At 37.9% G+C, this 26,909-nt stretch overlaps 1 protein-coding gene across 12 annotated transcripts in view; it reads right to left on the minus strand.

The window, feature by feature from the left end:
• The window catches only part of MARCHF8 (membrane associated ring-CH-type finger 8), a 113,952-nt gene that overhangs the window by 23,908 nt on the left and 63,135 nt on the right, over window positions 1-26,909 (minus strand). The window lies entirely within an intron of this gene.

Raw genomic sequence — 26,909 nt, forward strand, 5'->3', positions numbered from 1 at the left:
ATGGGCAAACAAGTAATTGAACATAACAATCCTACTAACAAATCATTCCCTCAACTACAATTTGCTGTGCACAAACTATTATGCACCAGGCCAGCTATGAGATACTGGAGAATTTGGCAAAGATGAATAAAACAATAGTCCTTGCCCTAAAGGAATTTATTAACAAGAAAAGAACAGGAATTTGGAACTAACTGTAAAAATAAGACGGCAGTAGTAAGTATCTTAAGAAGCATTCAAGTGTAGGTTCAGAAGCAAGAAGCTGCGTGTTCAGTTGTATACCATGTGGTCCATGCGATGAGGAGCTGCTATAAGATGTGGAAGGGGAAAGCAGGACAGATGACCCCACCCAGGCTGTCTGGCTGCAAAGTGCTGGGTACTCTGCAGGGATACTGCACAGCTCACATCTACTCCCTCAAGCCTGTTTGTCCTCCTGGGTTAGAGAAATCTGAGAGTCCTGCTAGCCTCCTCCGTCTCACACTCCTCCACCTTCAAGTCACAAAGTCTTAAAAACAAATTCTTCCTCCCTAATGTCTCTCAATCTCAAATCCCATCTCCATTTCTATTGTCAATGCCTTCATTTATGTTCTCTTCATTTCTTCCTGTAATTTTACCTGTTCTTTCTGCTTTTAAATTGACCTCCCTGATACACAATTGTTACAGACTGAATTGTTAACCTCCCATCCCCAATTTATATGTTGAAGTCCTAACTCCCATTACTCACAATGCCACTACATTTGGAGGTGGGAATCTTTAACATTGTAACTATGTTACAATGAGGCCATTAAAGCTGGGCCCTAATCCAATACGAATGGTGTCCTTAGAAGAAGAGGAAATTAGGACACAGATATACACAGAAGATGCAGGGAGAAGATACCACCTATCTACACATTAAGCAAAAGAGTCCACAGGAAAAACCTGCTGACACCTTGTTCTTGGACTTCTAGCCTCTAGAACTGTGAGGAAATAAATTCCTGTTGTTTAAACCATCCAGTCTGTGTCTGTGGTACTTCGCTATGGTAGCCCTAGCAAACGAATACAATAATATTCCACACTATAAACTTCTAAAAAAAGCAAATGTTCCAAATGTAAATCTGATTTTTAAAAATAATGAAGTAACCTTCCCTGAATCCACTCAGCCTTGCTCTAAATCAAATGAGTTAAATAAAAAAACTATTACAAATGGAAGAGATGATCTTAACGTGTATTTTTTAAATTATCTATTCTCGTTTTCAGTTCACACGCCATGCAATAACCATGGTGAAGATCAGAGAAGGCTGAGATGTAGGTAAAATTCTTTGATCAGAAGGAAGTACAAAGGAACTGGTGGCTCATTTAAAAGCTCCTTTGAGGAACAGCTGATTCCATTCCACCAAGGCTCTCCTTAAAGAAAGCTGGCCACCAAGAAAATTTTGACTTTCTCCTTCCTCTCAATCCACCAAATCACAGACTGCCTTGACTTCTGTACACTTGGCTCCTGAACACTTGATATGACTAAAATGATGATGAAGAAGTGTTTCAAGACCTCCCAAGTAGCCTGCAGTCAGCACGTGTTTTGGCAATGTTGTCTTTATAGCAATGTGTTTGTGTAATTTTGGGAATAATTTTATTAAATTCTCCCTTACTTTATAAATCTGAGCAGGAATAGGAGTTCAAGTCTCTTAAATGTAATACAGTACAGACAGTGCTATTAAGTGTTTAGTCTCACAGAATGTTTCTTGGTCTTTCTTAAGTTCGTCAATTAGATAGTTATAAAGGAAAAGAAATAAGTATAAAGTGTGTTCAAGGTGTTGGCAATATATCACCAAAATCTACCTCTCTGGGAAATGAGTCCCTCTGTCCACAGAAAAAGTAAATTTATAATCATTCAAGTTTCATTCATGAGTCAAGAACGTACTAGGGACAAACATAGGCACTGCTGGGAATCCAACTTAAAGGCTCATCTGCTGGTGATTTACTAGTAAATTTTAGTTTAGTCTACTAAATTAAAACAAAGATACCATATGCTTTGGATTATTTGTACAGAAAACCAATTATAATCACTATCAAATTACCTGCTACCTTACAAGAAATGGCCATAACACCGTCTGGAAATCTACAGAAAAGTTCTGAGCAGCAATAATTCACGTCCTAGACCTTCTGACATTCATTATTCCGTAAAGAATGGTACTGAGTTAGGGAGAAGCCTAGCTGTTAAGCTAGGTAACATTATAAATCCAGACTGAGATCTAAAGGTTGCTCTTTACTTTATGAACTTGAGAAATAAATTTAATGATGTAAAGCCTTTATTCTGTCTTCCTTGTTAGAATAATTCAATATTTTACCTGGTAAAATCAAACAGCCAGCCCCAGAAGATACAGATGTTTTAAAGGCTGAAAGCTGTCAATATTTGGTATTGCTTCTCCACTACTTGGTAGGAAAGTAACAATTCAGTTTCAAAAGATCATATTTTTGGGTTTTTTTTCCTTAAACACTGCTACACTTATTTGGACTTACTGAAACGAAGCAAATCCCAGGACTCATTCAAGTCAGTTTCTCATTCATTCCATACTTATTTACTATGCAACTGCCATATACAAACAACTGTTATCAGTCACAGAATACCGACAAAAATAAATCTAATTCCTAGGCCTGTGCCAATGTTAACATTACCACAGAAGTGCCTTGAAACAGTGTTTCAATGAGGAATGTACATCTAGGGAAAAGGTGAATGACATTAAAAAAAGCACATACGTAAATTACATCAGGTAGAGTGGGTGACACCATTCTCTCCTACAGTCAGAATGTCAAGTTTCCCAATGAGAAGAAGGAAAGTTTGCCAAACATCAATGTTGAGAACTGGAACGAGGCATAACAAAGAGAAAAAGAGTTCCAATCCAGTTCAAGCTGAAATTAAGCTTCAATGCCTAAGTGATAAAAACCCTGGCAAATTATCTTCACACAGTCTCTAATACGTTCCGTCACTGCTCAGTGGGTCCCACCATCCTGTAACCCTGGGAGAGACGAGAGCCTCACTGCACCCTCCCTTCCTCAGAGGGCATGGAGATGTCACACTGCTATACCATACACCTCCCTCCCTGTCTGGCTCTCATCTCCACATCTCTTTATGGACTCTTTTTGTCTACATTAAACAAGAAGCCTCCTCAGAACACAGCTCCATGCCCTCTTCTCACTTGTTGTCTCCCTTAGACCAGTCCTTCTGAAAATTTGTGCACTTGAATTACTTACGGACTTGCTAAAATGCAGATTGTTAGGTCTGAGGAAGGTTGAGATTCTGTGTTTCTTATAAGCTCCCAGGTAACTCCCATGCTGCTGGTCCCCAGGCCACACTTTAAGATGCAAGTCTGATTCTAAATCCCAGGCCAGAATAATCCATAAAGGCTATGACTCATTTTTTATAAAGCAAATCATGACTACTGAAAAGGTAAATTTCTGTGCAAAAGATGGCAGTGAGCTCACAATTGAGTTAATACAAATAAGTCAGTCAGGGAACAGATTGATAAATAGATTGGAAAAAACTGAGTTAAGGTGTGAGAAAGGAAAGTTTTGTTAATGTAAAAAGTTACCAAATCACAAAGATAAAGAGAAGCTCTGTTGAAAAACATGGGACATTTCACAATTTAATCAGTCCTGTAAATGATTTTGCAAGTCCATATGTGACTCCAGTAAAATGTACCTTGCGGGTAGAGCCAAGATGCAGAGCCTACTGAGACCAAACATGCCCTGGAAAAAGCCAAGAATTAACAAGAAGACAATGAGGTGAGGTGTCTAAGCAAGTTTTGGGGACTCTGTATAAAGTAGTCAAACAAAAGAACTTCATGTGGGAGTCCCCCTGAAACTCTGAACATGACCAGTCATTACACACACACACACACCAACTTATGTGTAACAGACATTCGTAACTGTCTACTCAATATCCATCACCACCAACAGAACTCCAACTTTATTCTGAGCAGCAGCAGACCCAACCAAAAGTTCTCACTTTCTCACACTATTTTGCAACGAAGGGTAAATATCTAAGAAAGTTCTCTCTAAAGATATTACCCTTGAGGGTTTCTGGGAAAACATTTTCCTTTCCTGAAACTGCTATTCCTTTCTCCAGCATTCCTCCTGCCCTCAGCCACCCTGGAATATATATGCCATGCCAGGAGGAACAGCAGTACCTTTGGTCTCAGGACTCCTTCACAACATAAAAAATTACCGAGGACTCCAAAAACCTTTTGTTTATGTGAGTTGTATCTATTGATATTTACCATATTAGAAATTAAAATGGACAATTTAAAAAATATGAATCTCTTAATTTATTTAGAATTAACAATAAACCAAATTAAAATAAATAACATTTCTGTGAAAAACTATTTTTCCAAACAAACAACTAAAGTGAGCAGAGTAGCATGTTTTTACATTTTTATGAATCTTGTTATTGTCTAATTAATAGAAGACAGCTGGATTCTCATATCTGCTTGTTCATTCAATCTCCTCTGATATGCTGTTTTGACTGAAGTAAATGAAGACTATTTGGCTTTATACAGTTACGTAGTTGGAAAAGGAATATGTATTTTAATAACCATGAAACAATTTTGGATATTATTCTTTGTACTACACAAAAACTCAACAGTTACCTGGCATTTAGATTCTGAAATGATATTAATGAACTTTTTTTTGTGTGTGTGTGGTATGCGGGCCTCTCACTGTTGTGGTCTCTCCCGTTGCTGAGCACAGGCTCCGGACGCGCAGGCTCGGCGGCCATGGCTCACGGGCCCAGGCGCTCCGCGGCATGTGGGATCTTCCCGGATCGGGGCACGAACCCGTGTCCCCTGCATCGGCAGGCAGACTCTCAACCACTGCGCCACCAGGGAAGCCCAATGAACTTTTAATACTCCATTAAAATCAACTGCCCCATCTTTCTTTGAAACAATCTCTTAACCATGCCTGACTTTATAACATCACACCTTGGCCATTTAGAGATTATTGGCTCACTGAATTATGCAAATCTCCAAGACTGACATATTTTATTATGCAATATCAAAAACCCACACACTCATTAATATGACCATCAATTGCATCAGAAGAATCTTTAATTATTGAAAAGCTACTAAGCTCACAGTGATGGATACAAGTTTTCTGATATTCTAATTTTTGCTTAGAAACCTCAAATTTGGCAACAAAAACTGTTGCTTGCTTTCCTTAAAGTGAAAGACTGGCTCATTAATTCAATTTAGAGAAAATGTTTGCCAAATACCCAAGTCAAAATAACTATAGTTTGACTGTTATTCTTTCAAGTAAAAATTATATTCCATTAAAAAATGTAACTAGTTCAGGCAGCAACTCAATCATACAAGTGCTTTGCTCTGCACTTTGGTATGCAGTAGAAATTATTTATACCAGAGATGCAAAGAAGGAATCACACATGACCTCTAATGAAGAGAATAGTCAATTAAAACTGGTACACATGTTAGAATCAGCAGAAAAGGACATCAAAATACTATTATAGCTGTTTTCCAAATGTTCAAAAAGTTAAAGAGATTTAAGATATAAAAAACAATCAAATCAAAACTTCCAAAGATAAGCAAACACTGAAAATGCTATACAAAGATATATAGTTATTAACACCATAGATAAAACAAAAAGGAATTCTTAGAAAGCATTTGATAGGAGGAAAAAGAGAAGAAAGAGGGAGTGGGGTAAGAATACATGATTTCTCTATCATTTTTTACAACTATTTATGAATGTACAGTTATAATATAAAAGTTTAGCTATATACACATACAGGTGTATGTATTTATGTGTGTGTATGTGAACTGTACAGTTTAAACACCCTAATTAAAAGTCAGAGATTTTCAGACTGAATAAAAAAGCAAGACATAACTACATGCTGCCTACAAGAAAAACACTGTAAATACGTAAATACAAACAGGTTAAAAATAAAGGATGGGACACCAGTAACAAGATGACACTAATAACAAGATGATAGAGGTGCTGAGATCTGATGGAGACTTTAAGCAGCCATTATAAATATACTCAAACGAGCAATCACAACACTCTTGAAGTAAAATGGACTCAATAGCAGAGAGATGACAGAATAAAAGAATCAAGAACTTGATAGAAAAAGTATTCAATTTAATCAACAGAGAGGAAAAAAGATTTTTTAAAAAATATGAACAGATCTCAGGGATCTGTGAAGCAAAACAGTCTAACAGTCCTATCAGTAGAATCCAAAAAGTAAAGAAGAATTACAGTGCTGAAAAATATTTGGAGAAATACTTGCTACAATTTTCCCAAGTTTGGAGAAAGACATACACCTACAGATTAAAGAAGGTGAATGAACTCAAAAAAGGATAAACTAAAAGAAATCCATGCCCATGATATCATAATCAAATTGCTCAATTTGGGAAATAAAAGTACAAGAAAATCTAAAGTTTAATATTTTACTTTTCTGCAAAAGGGGAATATTAGAAAGTCCTAATATTTGCTTTCAACTAGACACCTTTGCCCTGATTTTCCCAGCCTTGCCCTTCAGTAGGATTGGTTCCCACTCCCAGCTCTAGGAGTGGGTGCTGACTGGCCTAAAACAATCACTGTTGACAAGAGATTGCCTATCTATCACCACTTAAATCCATTTGGTCAATTTCCACATTAGGGTCTGTTACTTGCAACTCTCCAGGTCCTGGTGCCAAATTCTGTTACAGTTAAGTTGCTATCCATTTATTTGTTTCTCATCAATGGCATAGGCTGGTAACTAATGCCAGTCTTTTGGTCTAGCCACTGTCTGAGCTAGGAGGGAATTTCTGTTTCCTAGCAACATTCTGCCCCTACTCCTTGCCACAGTGAATGGCTGAAGGCCAGGATAACATTAATTCCTTTAGGACAGTCAGAGCCATCTCTTAGAGCTATCCTATTCAAACCACATGATCCTATCCTATTCAAATATCCTGGGAGGGAAAACTGGGATCTGCTTGGAATGGAGAGAACTTTGGCTCTCTACTATATTTGCCTTGATTTGTTTACCTCTGATAAATTATTTTCCATTGGGAATTTGGTTTTATGGTCTCATCATCTTTATAACCTCTGTATTTCTATAAATCGGTTAATGGGTAAGACTATAGATAATCTGATTTGTTAGTTTTTTCTGTTTGTCTATTTGTCTGTTCAGAGCTCAAGTCAATTAAGAACTCATAGCCACAGGAAAGAAAACAGCTCTTTGATACAGACCAATGAATTTTGTAATTTTATGTTTACTCTTGACCCATGGCTGAAATTTTGGAATTGAAGCTATAAGCTTTGTGTCTGCATGTCTATGTGTCTGTCATTCAGAAAGGTCTTTAACTTTCATTGTGTGAAGATGTAATAATTTTCAACCTAGGAATGGTATTAAATTAGATTATAAATCTTATTAGATTATAAAATCTCTGATATTAAGGGAATCTAGAACCAGAAGCTGACTTATATAGGTAAGTACTTGTATAAATAGAGTATTCCTAAAATTCCTAGAAAGTAGGGAAGGTGAAATTCTAATACTTTCAGTGTGCTAGATTATAAAAACATCCCTACAGAAACCAATTCAGAAATGTCTTAAGAAATCAGATTAACATAATTTAGGCAAACTTTTGGCAAATGAGACTGGCTTCATATTTATAGTTTAATAAACATAGCTATGTCTTTTCTGATTTATCAGTGTTAAGTATAAGCACAGATTTTTATTCTATCTGGGTATTTTCCCCAAACTTATAAGTTTTCTTTTTTTTTTTTTTTTTTTTTGCGGTACGCGGCCCTCTCAGTGTTGTGGCCTCTCCCGTTGCGGAGCACAGGCTCCGGACGCGCAGGTTCAGCGGTCACGGCTCACGGGCCCAGCTGCTCCGCGGCATGCGGGATCCTCCCGGACCGGGGCACGAACCTGTGTCCCCTGCATCGGCAGGCGGACTCTTAACCGCTGCGCCACCAGGGAAGCCCCCAAACTTATAAGTTTTCTGATTGAAAAAACTACCATTACCTCTACCTAATGTTTAAGATTATGAAAAATGTAAATCTGTGTTTAACCAAATTCAATCATTATTCTGATGAACTTATATTTGGATGCCTAGAATATTTGTAAGTGAGAATACTGAAACATTTATTAGTAAGCATAATTTTAAATTTACATACTTTTGCTTCATATTTCTATGTGCTACAAAGAGACTGCATCTTTGAATCTGTTAATCTGTTAAACGTGTTCAATTTTTGTCTCTACAAGACTTGTATAAGAATATGTGTAGCTATAAAAAGTTGTATTAACGCTGGATGTTAGCCCTGCTAGTCTGCTAAAATGATAGTGTGTGACAGCTCACAATTATCCACCCTCTAGTTTCCTCTGTGTAACAGAAGTTGTTTTGGTTAAAAGTCAAAACTAACACATGTGAATGAGACCACTAGAAGCAATGGTGAACAAGAGGTACAACTTTATGTGTTCAGTAATGAGATGGGTTTTTGGTTTATTAAGGGGAAAAAATAGTTTTGTCCTAAAATAAAAGGGCTGGTTATTCCAGAATGAGAAAGAACTTGTGAAGAACAAAACAAGAAAGTTGTAGGTTTGAGGAAAGGGAATTTTATTTGCCCTAGCCCAAGCTGGCTCATCCTTGATGGGTTAATTAATGAGATTTCATAAAAGAGCTTGTAATTCCTTTAGTATCAAATATTATGCTGATGCAAAACTAGAATTTTATTTTAACTGTTAAAATTATAAATTTTCTTGATAATTGGTCTTCTCTCAGTAAGAGGTTATTCTTTAACCTCTTTATTCTCAGTAGAGTTATTCTTTACCTTCTCTACAATATCCCTAGGTAACAGACTCTGTGTTTTATCAGATTAATTTTCTGTGCTTTTTATGTTAACTTTATTATGTCCTTGATTTAAGGAGAAAACAAAGGTTCCTCACTTATGAAAGAGTTAAATTCTTTACAATAATGTTACCTTCTATGCTTATTTTTCAAATGTTTATTGTCACTTTAAAATGAGTAGTCACTGGGCTTCCCTGGTGGCTCAGTGGTTAAGAATCCAATGCCTGCCAATGCAGGGGACATGGGTTCGAGCCCTGGTCCAGGAAGATCCCACATGCCGCGGAGCAACTAAGCCCATGCGCCACAACTACTGAGCCTGTGCTCTAGAGCCCTCGAGCCACACCTACTGAGCCCGCGAGCCACAACTACTGAAGCTTGCATGCCTAGAGTCCGTGCTCAGCAACAAGAGAAGCCACCTTAATGAAAGGCCTGCGCACCACAAGGAAAAGTAGCCCTTGCTCGCCGCAACCAAAAAAAAAAAAAAAAAGAAAGCCCATGTGCAGCAACGAAGACCCAACGCAGCCAAAAATAAATTTATATATAAAAAAAAGCTAGAGTAAATATTTTTTTTTTTTTTTTTTTTTGAACTCCAGTTGCTGAAAGAACATTTTTATTTAATATTTGACCCATTCATACGGATAGAGTTGTTAAATTTCTATCTAACAGGCATAGAAGAAAGAATTTTAAATTTTCTTTTCTTCAACCATCTCACTGAGATTTTTTGGGGGGGGTGGTGGTCACAAAGCATTGAGCTGATCTCCCTGTGCTATGTGGCTGCTTCCCACTAGCTATCTGTTTTACATTTGGTAGCGTATATATGTCCATGCCTCTCTCTCACTTTGTCCCAGCTTACCCATCGCACTCCCCGTGTCCTCAAGTCCATTCTCCATGTCTGCGTCTTTATTCCTGTCCTGCCCCTACGTTCTTCAGAACCTTTTTTATTTTTATTCTTTTTAGATACCATATATATATGTTAGCATAGGGTATTTGTTTTTCTCTTTCTGACTTACTTCACCCTGTATGACAGACTCTAGGTCCATCCACCTCACTACAAATAACTCAATTTTGTTTCTTTTCAGTAGAGTAAATATTAAAATGAGTAGTCATTGTTTCTCAAGTACCCATGATCCAATTTCTCTTTTAAATGTTCAAATCTCCTGAAAACTTTTGGTTTCTTGTCTTCACAAAATCAAATCCTAAATGTAAAATAAAATGAAATCAAAATTTCATGATATCTTTTGCTCCTAAACCTGTCTTTGAGATTTCCCAGGGGAGCCCTGAAAAATCACAAAGGTTTATCTTTTCATCCTATAAAAGGAAAGGTAGTGAGACTGACTAGGTTTTCTTGATTTGTTACTATTGATGAACTGCATGGGAAGAGTTAGGAAATGAGAAGAGATCTGTCAGTACTGCACTGTCATGATACATTTCTATTTATCAGAGTCCTGGTGCTGCTCTGTACTCTGTAGCTGTTATCAGACATGATTTCTGTTATTTTTTTTAAATGTTAACGTGGTCACTACTTTAAATATTTGAATCTAGCATCTTTTGGCCAATGGTTTTCAGTTGGGGATTCCCATCACCTACTATGGAGTTTCATTAATATACAGAAAGTTTAGGACCTATTTCAGACTTACTGAATCTCTTTACTTGACAGTCCTGATATATTTGTGTTGTATTCATGGTACATTAATGTCTAAGGATTATTATATCTGAAGATTTTTTTCTCTGTAAAGTTTATGCTCATTCATTTTTTTATAAATCAGATGTACTGTTCATTGCATTCCTTAAATATAGAGTTTATTACGTTTATAATTATTTTGTCTAAAATCTGGGGGGGACAGACTTAATTATCTTGTTTTGCATGCCGAAGAAATAGCCAAATTTCCCTGCCAGTTACATGTTTCTTGAAATAAACACTCTCATAAGACATTTCATTTTTAAAATTATCACTAATAGAGTAAGCACAGCCATTTTAAGTCTTCTGCCATCTACAGATATTTTCTGTTTGTTTATTTTAGTCTGATGTTTCCTTGAAAGCTCTTGCAATCAGCTACAGGCTAGAGGGCTGTGTCAGAGGCCCATGGAAAAGGACTATACCAGGTACTTTTGCGTACAGGCTTCTGATGGCATCATTTAAACAACTCTGAGACCATACCAGTGAACTAAGTCATGATTTCCAGAACTCTTACCAAGATTCAGTGCAATAAGAACTAATCGAACAAGGTTAAATGAATTGATGAGGGAATATTGTTAGTTTATTTTTTAAACATTCTTGATACTATTTCCTAAATATATAAGGAAACTCTTTCTCTTTCCTTTAACTCACAATAATTTAGTAGACTCTGCTTTTATAAACTGAAATGAAACCCGTCAATGATATCTTATTCTCCCTGCCTGAGCCCTCCAGAATTCATAACTCTTATTGCATATTCTTATCTTCATAGCAATAAAGTTACCTGCATAGGTTCAATAAGAATCTGTCCTCTTTCTTACTAGGACATAATTGGAAACTCTGATTTTGCAGCTAAGCTCACATTTAAGGATGGTGCTCATTCAATCAGATACGACCAGGCACATTTAAGGAACTCAGGTTGTATTTTTCAGAGCCCTTCTTGGAAAAACTGGCTTACAAGGTTCCCAGCCTTACAGACAAGTAAGGAAAGCCACTTCCTGGCAGGCCTAGGAAACAGAGTATTGGGGGGACCTCAAGAAATTAGGAAAATTTATAGGTGCTATAAGTGAAATTTGATAGCAAGTTCTTGGTTTGGCTTCCTAATGTTAGGACCACAAATAATGAGGCTTTAAAAAATCCACTCTGATATTCCTTAAAAAAACTTCCAGCAAAGCAACTTAAGAAGGCCCATAAGGGAAATTAACACTCTTGCTGTCCCTATATAAATAATCAGGCCAAATCCAATAGGATCTTAATTTTGATCAAGAATAATTTTTCTATGAGATTTTTAGCAAAAGAGGGGAGACTATAGGGGGAAAATGTTGAGTTTCAATGGAAAACTATGAGCTATGTGCAATTCTTTGTACAATGTAGGTACTTAATAAGTAAGTGATGTCCTATTTGAGAGTGACTTTTGACTTCTACCCCCCTCCCATGGAAAAATCAGTTTTGTCTCCATTTGCAGTTCTCAATATTTCCTTTATATAAATTGGTGCTCTTCTGACTTTTCCTTTGAACTGGTTAAACATCTGCTAGTTCTTTCATATCACATGAGTATAATAAATTCCTTAATATATGTTCATGAGAATCATGATTTTACCTTTTCCTGAAAAAATACTTTTCTGGTTGTAAGCTCATCTTTTTTGTTTTTTCTTGTGGTAAAACACACAGAAAACTTACCATTTCAACCATTTTAAAGTGCACAATCAGTGACATTAGTATACTTAAAATGTTCAGCAACCATCATCCCTCTCTAGTTCCAGAACATTTTCACTAGCCTAAAACAAAACCCCATTCCCCTCTTCCAAGCCCCTAGCAACCACTCATCTGTTTTCTATCTCTGTCTTTCATACAAACGGAGTCAGACAAAATATGGCCATTTGTGTCTGGTTTCTTTCACTTAACATGTTTTCAAGGTTTGCTGATGCTGCAGTATGTATCAATAATTCATTCCTTTTCACAGCTAAGTAACATTCTATTGTATGGATTTACCACAGTTCGCTTATCCCTTTGAGATGGGAGAGAGATACCTCTCTGTCTCCACACATGTAAGGTTTTATTAAGGCAACCCAAGCAGACTAATATAGTCGGTAAAAAGAACTCAGAAAAATTATGCAACAATCTACATCTATCTGAAAAATAAAAGCAAAACCCAGATAGTTTTAAGGAGTAACAAAAATAGAACAAAATATCATTTGATAAAAAAGTCCAAATTTGAAATAAAATTTAGGGCACATTTAGCCATTACAATTTTAACTCAGGAAAAAAAATACATCACAAAACGGTGAAAAGTCTACAATTTATAAAACTGTATTTCAACAAATAAACTAATACAATTTATTTAAAGTAATGCAAGATGCACTAATAGTTGTCTTCAGTAAAATAATACAGTCCAAATTTATAATAGTGTGATTATCTGCTTCATTTTTTTAAGCTTTAATGTGGCAATAATAAAGTAACAAGCAACTAAAAAATTTGAGATGGTCAAGTGTAAAACCATAACAGCTAACCATTTGTTCTTGGGCCATTCGTCTATGTTCTCTGGATTTCAGTTTTGTCCTTTATAAAGTGGGCTTTTGTGGGAGCGGGGAGGAGAGAGAAGTCAACAGAGATGACCCCTTTTGGTTCCACTGAGCTCTCAAATGTGATATTATCTATGGGGAATATGTTGCCCTGCTTAGTTCCACTCAGCTCCAAACATACTGCAGTCTTAAACTTACCCTAGAAGTTATGAATAAATGGGTTTACAGTTTTAAAAGCCTTCTGACATAGAATGATAAATGCTTTTTAAAATGTTACATGTAACATAGCATGATTAGAATGATAATATTCCTATTAAGGTATTGATGAATACAGTCTTTTCCAAATACATTTTCCATTAAGTAATTTTCATTTTTTGAACATGAAATAAAGTTACACCAAAAAATGAAAGGTCTTTGTATTCACTGTTGATTTTTTTAAAAACCTTAATTTAAAATGAATGTTAAGGTTTAACATTCATTTAAAATGAATGTTTTAACCTGTTAAGGTTAAAAGATTTAAAATGAATTTAAATGAACTTAATTTAAAATGAATGTTTTAACCTGTTAAGGTTAAAAAACCTTAACAGTAAAATGAATGGATTTTAATTTCTGCTGCTTTAAAACTCTTTATATATCCAAGAAATACATAATTCCTTGAAGTTACCTGAAAAATGTTTACCAATACAATTCAGAATACATTTGTTGTAAAAGTTTTCATAGAAACTGCAACACTGTAAATACTATAACCTTTGCAGGAAGACTGTTTTCTTTAGTACAGAACATTCTCATTCAGGGAACATATTTATTAACCACCTACTATGTGCCCAGTACTGTTCTAGGCCCTTGGGAATGATGAGTGAACAAAACAAAGATCCCTTTCTCTTGTGGAGCTTAAGAAAATGATGCAGAAGGAGACTGCTGATCTTCACTGGTTGTCTCAGAGCTCAGAGTGTATGTGTTCAAGGGATGTTTGTTTACTTAAGAGTTTCAAAACTATAAATGGTATTTCATGATGAAATATGTATATCCGATTTGGCCCAGATTCCTTGAGGCTGACTCTTTTCATCTTTACTACTTTTGTCCCTCCAGCTCAAGAGCAACTCATAGCCTCAGCAAAGTTAACAGAGAGAGCATCCATACAAAATAAGACAGACATGCAAATGGCAACATTAGAATGTCCCTGCCAAATGAAATTACATGTCTGGCTTACTGAGAAAGATAGAGAAAGAGAGAGTGCGCGTGCGCGTGTACACACAGTAAATAATACCAACAAACAGAACAAAGACCCTTTGTTACTGTTCCATCTTTTATGCATTTCCCATCTGATGAGAAGCTAAAAGATCTTCCCAAAATGAATGCTCCAGCAGAAAGAACCAAGGTGCCTTTCCTCTAGAAAATACAATGGAGCCTGCAGCTGTGCTCATGCAAATTATAAACTAAGTTGTCTCTCTCATAATTCCATGATTTTAAATTATATGACCAATATTATGTCAATAAAAAAGATATTTTTTACACCAAGGGTAGGAGATATCATTAAAACATATGCTATAATTTATAGACTTAAATGTTTATTTGGCACAAGAATACTTTTCACAATTTCAAGGAACGGTTTTGTTAGAAACAAAGTACACCCTTGAAAATGGAAATAAACTGCTAAGCTTCTTTGGCTGGCAACCTCACTAGTGAGGCACCCTTGAGCAACTCCAGTTCTATGCAGATTTGTTCCATAAGGCCTAATGGCATCCCTAAGATCCATGAGAAATCCGGCCACGCTAACAGGGCACTTCTCCTACCTGAAGCTTCATTTTCTGGCAAGAAGCATCAGGGAGTCCTCAGTGCAGCTCTCCCCCAGCAGCATGTTCCTTGGTTCCGCCTGCAATGCACGGCAGCTGCTGCCCTACAGCAGCCAGCAGAAGCACATCGTGGCTGCTGCTGGACTTGTAAGGGCTTGCTAGAGCCCTTAGCATACCACTCCTGTGATCAAACTGGACTAACTACTTCCTCCAGCTGATTTCCTAGGAACTAGGTAGTGAATGAATAATTCATGACAAGTCCATTCCAGCAACCCAATTTCTGCTCTATGATCTACTCCCCACAGCAATTTACAACGTAAAGATTCTAAACCATACTTGGTGACATGCAAGGAATGAAAGTTCAGTTTTCTAGTCAACTAAAGTAAACATTAGTGGATTTGTTTGCTCTTCTTTCATGCTAACCTATCACCCAGACTTACTTGAGAGACTTTTTTTTAATGTAGAAAATGTCAATGATTAACCATAAATGTCTGACAGAAGAAAAAAATTTTTTTTCTCCATAGAACCTGTCCTACAAAGTGGGTTCTGGTTATAGGAAAAGCAGCTTGCCCTGAGATCAGCAGGTCAGTATTTACATTTAACAAAAGACCAGGTCCTGCAAAGCACAGAAAATCATCATGTGGTGGGGGAAGGGAGCTTTTAGTATCACTGCCAGGAAACAAATTGCTTCAAAGGGGAATTTTCCTGGTATCTCAGGCTATAAATAAATCTTTCATCTCATTGGTATTCTTCTAGGAAGAACATGAACATTCATTTTCACCATTTGTCAATGCTTACACATTTCCAAATGAGTGCTGTCTAAAGTGGTCAATTCTCTGCAACCAAAAACCTAATTCCAAGAGGAACTTGAACAAAAAACTGAAGGCCCATACTTCTTGCTCAGCTCCGCCTCCAGGAAGTCCAATACCACACCTATCATTTTCACTTGTTTCAATCTTTGTTTCTTTTTCTTCTGCACTCACTGAATATCTCAAGACTGTGCTCTGTCAGTAATTTTTCAGCCATGACTATTCCGTTCCTAGCTGCTTCTGATTTGTTTATTCTGCAAATTGGTTCTCTATGAGTCTCCTTGGCCCCATATTTTCCCCTTTCCGCCTCATTCTGTTATTTTATTATTTTATTATTATCATCATTTCTGAGCCAATGTTCTATGAAACTCAGTTTCTTAATAGCTCGTGCAGGACTCTTCTGTTTTGAAGGGAAATTATTATTTCTTCCAGAACAGACTGCATCTTTTTTCTGCAGGCACTGTGCCTTCCTCTCCACCTTGCTGTGAGTGCACAGGCCTGGCCGTGTCTTCTCAGTGGCTCAGGATATTCTGCAGAGCACTTCTGTCAGTGTTACAGTGTAGTCTAGGGGAAACTTTCCCCTCCCAGCCACATCCTCAGCTGGTGCTGCATTCTAGCAGCTTTGTGCAGGTGTGTTGGGGGAAGGGAGGTTCAGGAGTGTGATAAAAGGAAAAGGGATCCAGCTCAACAGGGGCTAGGGTTACAAGCAGCCTCTTCTCCCAGGGATATATTCTGCTCCTCCCTAACATTCTGTAATTCCCTCAAACCTTGTGATATTTCATTTCCATCAGAAAGAGTCAGCCCAGGTTGTTCCTTTGTAATCATTCCGTTTCCTTCAAATCCTGACTATCCAATGCACACCCCTACCTAGCCCATGAAAGAGATAAGGTAGCCCTGTCACCCCGGGTTCACTATGTGCTGCTTCTTCCACTTACTGTTCACCAGAGACTCCCTTTATCAAGGTTGCCTTCTGTCAGGTGTTCTGCTAACTCCCAGTTTACTGATGAAGATAATCAGCTCCAGGGTTTACTGTCATTCTGCCTTTCTTCTCTACTTCTTTCCCAGCTGGGATGTACCAAAATAACGATCTCTAGTATGCTTTTCTTTGTCACATGAGAGAAACATTCAGGGAAGGGTTTCCAGTCACCTGGAATTCCCAGTGCTCCTACAGCACAGCACTGCCTGTATTCACCCACTCTTCTGCCACACCCATTAAGGATTTTGCAGTATTTGCTCACTATCCTTTTCTCTCACAGAGCCTCTGCATAGTGACAGGTGAAGAACGACTCTGAGCCAAACCCTCTGAATTCTTGGAAACTTTCATTTCTCTTACTGACCATCAGCTGTGTCCTTTGAATTTGCTGTTGGTATATTTCTGCTAACTTTTATCCATTTGCTGTTCATATCTTCAAGTCTAAAAGGATGGATATTTTGAAATTTGGCTTCACTCTGCCATCTTAAAAGAGAAATCACACTACTCAGAAAAAAAGAAAGACATCTCATATGGCCACATAAAAAATAGTTCTAACTCAAAAACCTTACGGCATAACAGACATCAAAAGAGTAGCATTAAAACAAAATGACTAGGGGGAATATTGCTGGTTGCTTCCCCTTCTTCCTCCTCAACAGAGCCCCAATTTTCTTCATTATTCCTCTCTCCCCAGAGTTACCATGCATCTCAGGATGCTCACCTCACCCTTTTTTCCTGGAGTAGGTCGACTGGCAAGAGCCCACTTCTGGCTCATGAGGTGAGATCTGCTGGAGGCATCTGGGAAATTACCTTCTCACCCGTAGAGAGAGCAACAAGCTTCTCTTCTTCTCTTCCTCCCATGCACAAGGTCATGCACAGACAGGAATGCTGACAACTATCTACAACCTCAGTGGAAATCTGCCTTGAGATGAAGTAAACCCCATGAATGGTAGAGGAGACAGACAGAAAGAACTCAGGTCTTTGAACAGGCCTCTGATATGCTGGATCAACCACCTCTGAAGCCCATCCTGCCCTTTTACACAGACTTCCTTTTATATGAGCTGGTAAAGCTTACCATTGTTTAATCCAGGTTGGGTTGGTTGTTCTGTTACTTGCAGCTGAAAGCATCCTAACTGATGGCATTTGGACTATCTAGTTACAGTATTAAATGCTTTTATGTTAGCATGTGTGTTTTTAAAGTCAACATAGAATTTCAGAGCCTGTGCCAAGTGCCCACAATGGAGAAAAGACAGGCTCTTCAATAAGCGGTGCTGGGAAAACTGGACAGCTACATGTAAAAGAATGAAATTAGAACACTCCCTAACACCATACACGAAAATAAACTCAAAATGGATTAGAGACCTAAATGTAAGACCGGACACTATAGAACTCTTAGAGGAAAACACAGGAAGAACACTCTTTGACATAAATCACAGCAAGATCTTTTTTGATCCACCTCCTAGAGTAATGGAAATAAAAACAAAAATAAACAAATGGGACCTAATGAAACTTCAAAGCTTTTGCAAAGCAAAGGAAACTACAAACAAGACGAAAAGACAACCCTCAGAATGGGAGAAAATATTTGCAAACGAATCAACGGACAAAGGATTAATCTCCAAAATATATAAACAGCTCAGGCAGCTCAATATCAAAAAAACAAACAACCCAATCAAAAAATGGGCAAAGACCTAAGTAGACATTCCTCCAAAGAGGACATACAGATGGCAAAGAAGCACATGAAAAGTTGCTCAACATCACTGATTATTAGAGAAATGCAAATCAAAACTACAATGAGGCATCACCTCACACCAGTTAGAATGGGCATCATCAGAAAATCTACAAACAACAAATGCTGGAGAAAAGGGAACCCTCTTGCACTGTTGGTGGGAATGTAAATTGATACAGCCACTATGGAGAACAGTATGGAGGTTCCTTAAAAAACTAAAAATAGAATTACCATATGACCCAGCAATCCCACTACTGGGCATATACCCAGAGAAAACCATAATTCAAAAAGACACATGCCCCGCAATGTTCACTGCTGCGCTATTTACAATAGCCAGGTCATGGAAGCAACCTAAATGCCCATCGACAGACGAATGGGTAAAGAAGATGTGGTACATATATGCAATGGAATATTACTCAGCCATAAAAAGGAATGAAATTGGGTCATTTGTAGATACATGGATGAATCCAGAGACTGTCATACAGAGTGAAGTTAAGTCAGAAAGAGAAAAACAAATATCGTATATTAACGCATATATGTGGAACCTAGAAAAATGGTACAGATGAACCGGTTTGCAGGGCAGAAATAGAGACACAGATGTACAGAACAAACGTATGGACACCAAGGGGGAAAGCAGTGGGGGGTGGGGGGGTGGTGTGATGAACTGGGAGATTGGGATTGACATGTATACACTGATGTGTATAAAATGGATGACTAATAAGAACCTGCTGTATAAAAAAAAAAAAGAAAGAAACCTTCTGTGACCCAAGATTCTAAAGACATTGCCTATATTTTCTTCAAGCAGTTTAAAAGATTTGGTTTTTTACACTTGGAGCTTTCTTTAATCTATTTGAAACTTGCTTTTGTGTTTTGTGTGAAGTAGGGATCTTAATTTTCTGCATGGAAAGTGAGTTGTTCCAACCTTATTTATTAACTCATCCATCCTTTCACCCCTGATTTAAATATCACTTCTGTTATAGATAAATATCTTTTAAAGGCCAAAAAAATGTATCTTGATTACTGTAAGCCTCATTGTTTGCCCTGAGGTGTCTATGGGACTATCGGACTTTAGGAACAAATTAAAAGGAGGGCAAACTGTTTCTCACAATGAACAAGGCACACCAGGGACACCAATTTTCCCTAGAGTATCAGTCAGTTGGCAGCAGAATTATGAATCCTTAGCATTTAACCAGGTTATCAAAACTCCTTCTTATGTATCGTACACATGTTCAATTCTACCCTGTGTTTTAGAGCCTTCTTGTACTCCCTACTCCAAGAATGATAATATGTATGTAGTCATCGGTATCCATGGGGGGCGGGGGTGGTTCCAGGACCCCCACAGATACCAAAATCCACAGATGCTCAAGTTCCTTATATAAAATGCGTTAGCATATAGTCTACGCACATCTTCCCATATACCTTAAATCATCTCTAGATTATTTATAATACCCAATACAATGTAAGTGCTATGTAAATAGTTGCAACAAATTCAAGTTCTGCTTTGGGGTACCTTCCAGAATTTTTTTCTCGAATATTTTTGATCCAAAGCTGCTTGAATTAGCAGATGTGGAACCTACGGATACGGAGGACGGAGTGTATACTGTAAAAAGAGAACTTCTGGAAGAAGGGCCTGTAACTGTTGTAAGAAACTAACACTTTACAAGGGAAGATTTTGGAACATAGTCTCGTTCACATTTTCCTGTATTTTCCATGTTCTCCATAGTAGGCTAAGGCCTGGATGAACACATTTTAAATATATAAAACAGGCAAGGGTTTTCAACATTTTCTCCATGACAAACAATCAAAGAAGCACAAGGAGTTGTCAGGTAATACATTAATTCTATGTGATAAACTAATTCTTCAATTTTAAGATAATCATCACCTTGGGCATCAGTCTACTGTTTCTCATATATTTTAAACTATAACGTAAAATTTTTGAGTTATCATTTTGTTTGTTCTTATTGTCTCTCAACTACTGTCATCTCTTCCTTGACTCATATCCTCTTTTCAAGTACCTCTCTGCCCTGAGTTTAAAATTCCCACTGACAGAACCACCCTTGAAGACCTTAAAACCTACATGTGTACAGGTAAAGGTATTTCTCCAAAGAGTAGCCTCCCTGGCATTTAATACAACAGTGATGGACTCACACATATTCCAAGTGTCTCATAAAGAATTCTGATTCCTTTTGGGTGTATGAGGTGGAAGCCTTGATTATGGAGGGCCAAGCTTTCTTAAGAATTCTGAAATAGGGCAAGGCAATGGTTGTCAAGTTAAGTCCTTCCAATTTTCATAAAAACTCTGCATCAAAGTTGGGACTGTCCCAGAGTACTTTTGATTCTATGATCACAGTGCCACACGAAATGCAGAAAAGAGAGACCCAAGTGAGACAGAATATAGAGTCTGCACTTGATGACGTGTCTACTTTCCCCACTACTGACATTTCAACCAAGACCTTCAAACTCTTAAGACAGCTGTAATGACATATCCCTAAAGCTGCAGGAGGAAAGTATCAATAACCCTGCCTGCAGCCAACACCCATTCATGGATGGGTGAATTCTCTGCCATTGCTCTGAAGACCCTTGACCTGATGAACTCCTGCTTCCCAGAATCTTGAAACTTGCTCCCTCAAATGTTGCCCTATACTCTGGATGAGATATCCAGTTTGCTCTGACCTTTACTGTAAGCTTATCTGGGCATTTCAGGAGGACTGGACTTCCTCAGCTACTAACAGGTTGCCTAAGGGAACACCCTGTGAGAACCTTTCCACATTATCTCATTAATAATGCCAGGCCTGGCCTGGCCTGCTGATCCCAGCTCAGCCGCAAACCATGCCCTCAGACACTGGCATAGTTTTCTACCTAGAGCCCTCTTCTTCCTTATATGCCACATTCAAGAGCATTCTTGAAGCTATCAGTATCATATCACTGCTCTAGACGACAATGCTTCTAGTTAAAACGACTTAGCTTTCAAACCACTGAACTTGTCAGAGACCTGCGGACTGTGCCAGTTTTATAACAGAAGCATTGAGAATTCCACAGCTGTGGAAGCGCTAACAGTTATACTGGCAGGAAGTTTACACAAGAAAATATTTACCAGATTTTTCCAACTACCATCTTATACTTTTTTGACCTGCACTGAAAATGAAAATATTTGCATAAAAATTACAATTATCATTCACGAAAGATTGAGAATGTCTTCATTCAAACATGGATAGCACCATCCTATAAGCTACAAGGGAGTTCTGTTGATGAAGAAAATATCATCCCTACCAGTAAGGAATTGATAGTCTATTATGGGATATAAACAGGTAAACCAACCAGCAGGTAAAAACTACATGGTAGAATTTTTTAAATGCCACATCAGAGACAGAGATGCTAGCTTCTCTTTCTCTTTTTTACATATCCACCCACTAACACCCATCCATGGAGGAAGAGAATGGAGAATGGAGAGGATTATTGGACATATACATCAGAGAGAGAGTTTATAAATACCTTATGTGGACCTACTTAAATATAGGAAAAACACAGTTTCACAATAATAACATTTTTAAACATTTAAGCAATCCTTGAACACCTGACACAGTATACTGTATATTTAATCTAACTTATAGCAGATAAAGTTCCCTCGATGCTGGAAACATCAATGCTGAAGTAGTGCTGGCCAGGATAAAAAGTACGAATGAAGATATGTGTGGTTTGGGCAAAGCAAAGTCAGACTTAAGATTCAGAAAAGGACTAGGGTCTAAATTAGGTGTCAAGTAAGATTCAGGCCTGGGCCAATCACCAGGCTTCCAAGGGAACTCAATCATGTACTTTTGTTATGATCTAAAAACTTACGTAGGCTATGAATTCCATTCTACCACACAAGAGAGGATGTGGAGCAAATACCAAGGTGAAATTCCTAAAAACCTACTGTAATTACTACACTGCTAAAAACAAATCAGTCTGGCAGCAAGAATATAATTTCATTTTTTATTAACAGGTGGTAGAAAATATAAAGTATTTTATGAGGATTAAGTGTAACTGGAATAAATATTTCATAATATGATTCAATATTACCTGCTTTGTTGAATGACATACATTTTATTGGAAAGAGATCAAAAAAAATTTTATCCTCATATTTTACCTGGAATATCTTGAAAAACTGCATAGTCCAAGAAAATATTCCAGTCACACAGAAAACAACTGGCTTCACTAACAAGTTCTGCTTCAGCTGTCCAAATGTGCATTACTCTATGGCTAGTGACCCATCCTAGCAACTAAAAACTGAGAATAGCTAAAAACTCAGCTTATTGTTAAATAAGTTACATTTTCTTTTAAAGCCATTTTTGTCACTTGAAGCTTACTTTGCTTTGCTCTCAAAGGTTTCTCCCTTAAAAGCTCTTCACTGCAGAACGGCATTTTGGGGGATGGAAGAGGTGAAGTCACTTTCATCAATCTATATCTATGGTGTATCTGAGTTCATAACATGTAATCATAGGCCAACATACCCTACTTCTGAAGCATCAGAAATACAGTTTGTATAAGACAAGAAAAGATAAACTAACCAGGCAGGTATACAGTAATTTGATTATTTATTAAAAGGAGAATTCCCAAAACCAGTAATTCCAATTGTCCCTTTGATGGCCTGAGATTTTTATTTCCTAGGACAATGCTACAGAGTAAAATTAAGAGGTATGTCTTTCTTCTTCCGAGTAGAAGAAGAGATGCAGGTGGAAAACTCATAGGAGTAGTTTTAGGCTCAAGTATATGTAGAAAGAGAGGATCTGAAAACAAATCCCCTTCAGCCCACCCATGCTTGTGTGCCCTTTGGGAAGTCTGCACAGGCCTCCCAGCCTTGGACACACCAGTTTGAAGACTCTTCTTTTAATATATCACAGAAGAAAGGTCAACAAGAGACAGAGTGAGCCACACATCTGAGAACACCTAAAGTACAGATATTTGACAGCATGAAAACCTAAACAAAGGAAGTAAATCTCCTAAAATACAACACAGAGAAAACCTAATCTAGTCACAGGTTCCATTTTGAATATTCTGCTAATGTGATGGATGAGAAACATGAATGATCAGCAATAACCACAATTTAAAAAGAGAACTCTTTATTTCAACAACTGGGCATAAATATCAACCAATGACTGCATACTCCTAAAGTATCATAAAAAGTTTGGAATCAGATTTTAAAATAGCTGAATACCTATGAAGCATCTCATTAAATAATTCATCCACTGGCCTTTTAATTGTCTATCACTGTTTACTATTTATCATTGTTTACTGCAACCCTGGCTTTATCTCATTGTTTACTGCAACCCTGGCTTTATCTCATGTTAGAAAATGGCATATTCTTTTATTTCCCAAAATTTTTATTTTGAAAATTTAAAAATCTACAGAAAATTTGTAAGAACAGTATAATGAATACCCTATATCCTTCAACAAGATGCATCAACTGTTATAAAATTTGCCACATTTGCTTTCTTCCTCTCTTTCTCTGATACACACACACACACATTTTTTTTTCTTTTCCTTGTTATTTTTCTTTTTCTGGCTGAACCACCTGAAAGTAAGTTGCAGACATTACACGTTATCCCTACATATTTCTGAATGCATGTTCTAAGAACAAGAACATTCTCCTATATAGCCACAGTGTCATTTTCACGTCTAAGAAAATTAGCCATAATTCTATAATTATCATTTAATATATAGACAATATTCAGATTTCCCAGTTGTCTCAAAAAAGATAGTTTATAGCTGCCTATTTTTCCTAGCAGGTTCCATCAAAGTTTACATATTATATTTGGTTGTTATGCCTCTTTAATTTCTTTAAAACTAAAGTAGTCCCCCCACAATTTTTCTGTTTTTCATAATAAATAATTTTTTAAAGTAAGGGGCTCGAAGTTCAAATTTTCTTCAAAAAACTCAGTATTACCTTGAACTTAATGGAATAATTTTTTCAAAGGCAGTTTCAAAGTTCACTTGATAAAAGATTCTAGTCTCTTTACCCATGAGTTAGATTTAGGATGACAACTGCCATCAGTGGGTTGGTATGGGAGGGCCACTGAGACCCAGAAAAGAGAATGGTGACGCTCACTGAGTGGCCACAAGAACCGTGCTGGTAAGCAGAGGCTCACACAGTTAATTTGAAGAGAAATTTGATATTTCTCTTCAAATATCCTTTGCTCTCAGGGAACAGATACTGATGAACCTTAGGGAACAGTATGAATAACCTGAGCGTGTCTTTCACAATTTGGATGGTGACTCTGCTTATAAATGCTAATTACACAGCTAGTAATATACAAGCATTATACTTAATCAGCCTAAGCCTAATTCAAAAACCAAAGCCCTGAGGCAAAAGATATTATTAGGACTTTCTTGTAACTGCAACCACTACTAGTTATTCACATATAACCTGATGCTGTGAATCTAAAAGTAGTCTCGGGCTTCCCTGGTGGCGCAGTGGTTGAGAGTCTGCCTGCCAATGCAGGAGACACGGGTTCGAGCCCTGGTCTGGGAAGATCCCACATGCTGCAGAGCAACAAAGCCCATGAGCCACAACTACTGAGCCTGCGCATCTGGAGTCTGTGCTCCGCAACAGGAGAGGCCACAACAGTGAGAGGCCCGCGCACTGCGATGAATAGTGGCCCCTGCTCACCGCAACTAGAGAAAGCCCGCGCACAGAAATGAAGACCCAACACAGCCAAAATTAAATAAATTAATTAATTAAAAAAAAATCAGATTTATATTAAAAAATAAATTAATTAAAAAATAAATAAAAGTAGTCTCCTGATGTTTATTTATTTTTAATTAATTTTTATTGGAGTATAGTTGCTTTACAATGTTGTGTTAGTTTCTACTGTACAGCAAAATGAATCAGCTATACATATGCATATATCCCCTCCTTTTTGGATTTCCTTCCCATTTAGGTCACCACAGTGTACTAAGTAGAATTCCCCATGCAATACAGTGTGTTCTCATTAGTTATCTATTTTATACATACTATCAATAGTGTATGTGTGTCAACCCGAGTCTCCCAATTCCTCTCACCACCACTCCCCACGACCCCAGACCCCCGACCCCGTCTCGTGATGTTTAAAAAAGACAGGCTTCTGAAATGTGGTAAATTGAGTTCATAAGCAAACACAAAAAATGCACAAACACAGCACAAGGACAAGTGAATGAAAAACTTTTTCGCCTATGCAAAAGTGACATGGAAGAAAGATATAACATATTCTGAAATACAGCAAGCACCAAAGGTACCTATCAGCACAAGGTGTCTGTGAGACAGTGACTCGACATGGTGGCTCTGCTTCCATGGTGTCCTATCACACACCCTTACTTCTCCTCAGGCTATTCATTCCAACTGAAAATTTTACCTATTCCTAGGGCATCCTTTACTGTGTATATGTCACCAACTCTAAAATTTCTATCTCTAGCTTCAATAGATTTTCCTACAGAGATTCAAACACAACTGAATTCTGGATATTTGCAGCTGGACCCCCCACAAGTACCTCATACTTGCACATCTGCCACCAAACTCACCATCTTTCCCCTAAACTGCCATCTCACCTCTGGCAAAGTGAATGATGTCAACCTTTAGTCTAGGCCAGACCTCACCTAGCCGACCACCACAATCCTTCAGCCACCAGCACTGTCGTTGTTCCTACCTCCTGCTCATCTTGCTTGCAATCTGCTCACTTCTCTCGTCCCCAGCACCACCTCCTTAGTTCAGACCATCATCACCCAGCCTATTCCAATAGCTTTCTAAATCCCCTCACCAAACTGCACAGTCACCTAACTAAAACAGTTTCAACTGTGTAACTCCAGCTCTACACCTGCACTGACATCTCAGCGCTCTTAGCACCAATGTGGCCGCTCCGGACTCACCTCGCTGCCAGCGGCACATTTCAAGTTCCACCAGCATAGTGAGTTTTTCTCAGTACCTCAAACATGCCATGTGTTCTTCTCTTCCCTAGGAGTTTTGGTCTTGTACCTTTCTCTCTGCCCTGAACACTGTTCACCTCTATCTCCATCTAACTCTTACTTCTTAAGGACTCACCTTTGACATCTCTTCTTCCAGAAAACCTTCCCTGCCACCACGAGACTGAATCAGGGGCACTTCTCTGGACTATGGCACTTAGCACACTGAACTGTGTACTGCCGTCTTCTCCTCCAGCAGTGCCCAGAGCAGGCAGAGACAGGCTGAAGCACGGAGACCAGTATGTCGGCTGCTGCACCAGTAGAGATGGTGAGGTCCTGGACTACAGCTGCGGCATGGGGACTTACAGAAGCACACGGTTTGGAAGAGATTTAGGCAGCACACAGGGTGTCTCTGTGTTAATGCCACATTTATGCTCAATGCGTGACATGGCACCCACCATGTAACGGGTGATTAATACACACTTGTTTGAAGAATGAATAAATTAATGAAGACACAAGATTTAGACATAGGAAGCAAACAGAAGAACACCTGAAATCGGCTCAGTATAGACTTATTAAGTGCTTCAAGAATGTAGACACAAAGGGAGTGGAGCTGGGTGAGGTTCATTAAGAGGGACATGTGGCTTGAAAAGATAGTGGCTGGCTGAGTGGCATGCAAAGAACAAGTGAGTT

This window comes from Stenella coeruleoalba (genome assembly GCF_951394435.1).
Source record: "Stenella coeruleoalba genome assembly, chromosome: 16".
Lineage (NCBI taxonomy): Eukaryota > Metazoa > Chordata > Mammalia > Artiodactyla > Delphinidae > Stenella > Stenella coeruleoalba.